The sequence below is a fragment of the Elephantulus edwardii genome, unplaced genomic scaffold (genome assembly GCF_000299155.1).
Source record: "Elephantulus edwardii isolate Elephantulus edwardi_28Jun2011 unplaced genomic scaffold, EleEdw1.0 scaffold00176, whole genome shotgun sequence".
NCBI lineage: Eukaryota > Metazoa > Chordata > Mammalia > Macroscelidea > Macroscelididae > Elephantulus > Elephantulus edwardii.
This window is the reverse complement of record NW_006399926.1, coordinates 3,273,376-3,274,598: the sequence shown is the minus strand read 5'-3', so window position 1 is coordinate 3,274,598 and position 1,223 is coordinate 3,273,376. Positions and strand designations below refer to the sequence as shown.

The following is a 1,223-nucleotide window of genomic DNA, read 5'->3' as shown; positions in this document are numbered from 1 at the left end:
TTCTTTTACTTTTCAAAGAGAAGAGTGTACTGGAGGGGAGGCTTGGGAGGGGAGAAACGTGCAACAATGAATGAATGGAAATCCAAAGTCTCTGTAAACTTTCATTAAAAATAATATTTTAAAAAAAAAAGAGATCAGAGAGCGCCAGGGCCCCGTGCTAAGCATATGTGTCAACTCTCGAGACCTTGCTCTCCTGCCCTTCCTCATGGCCTTAAGGGCACTTACACGCTCTTTGGGCTCCCTCAGCCTAGCACCCCCGGTCCCCGCCACCTCTGCCTCGAGCCTTCTCCCCGCAGTCCAGGTGATAAGCAATGCCAATGCCCTCCTCCAGCCACCTACTGCTTCAACATTGCTCCCTTACCGCCCATTCCTCACCTTAACGACCCTTAATGCAAATTTGTGTCCTGGAAGAGTCGTACCAAGTACACCGTTAAACCAGTGAAAATGAGGAAATCTGAGGGCCGAAACCACACAGGCCGCATCCAAGTGCATGGCGTCGGGGGGGCCATAAGCAGTGTTACAGAATGATTGACTTTCTGCGATTCCGGCCCGAGCAGGAAACCAAGCCAGAACCTTTTCAGGAGAAGGTCGTTGTTGTCCGCTATGATCCCTGTAGGTCAGCAGACATAGCTTTGGTTGCTGGAGGCAGCCGGAAACGCTAGATCATTGCCACAGAAAACATGAAAGCTGGAGATGTCATCCTCAACTCTGACCACATAGGCCGGATAACAGTTGCTGCACGGGAAGGAGATGCACATCCTCTTGGAGCCCTGCCAGTGGGTACCCTCATCAACAATGTGGAGAGTGAGCCAGGCCGTGGGGCCCAGTATATCAGAGCTGCAGGGACGTGTGGTGTGCTGCTTCGGAAAGTAAATGGGACAGCCATCATCCAGCTGCCTTCTAAGAGGCAGATGCAGGTGCTGGAAACATGCACAGCAACGGTGGGCCGAGTATCCAACATTGACCATAACAAACGAGTCATTGGCAAGGCTGGGCGGAACCGCTGGCTGGGCAAGAGGCCTTCCAGTGGGCTGTGGCACCGCAAGGGTGGGACGGCCGGCCGAAAGATTCGGCCCCTGCCCCCCATGAAGAGCTATGTGAACCTGCCCTCAGTTGCTGCACAAAGCTGATTTATCTTGGACTCTAATAAAATAACACCTTTTATTAAAAAAAAATTAAGAAGGGAAAAGAAAGGAGAGAGAGGAAGGAAGGAAGGAAGGAAG

The 1,223-nt window shown here is 51.7% G+C and overlaps 1 pseudogene; it reads left to right on the top strand.

Annotated features, from left to right (window-relative positions):
* The first annotated feature begins 205 nt into the window (after nt 1–205).
* Nucleotides 206–1,130, top strand: LOC102855687 (annotated as a pseudogene).
* The last annotated feature ends 93 nt before the right edge of the window (nt 1,131–1,223 follow it).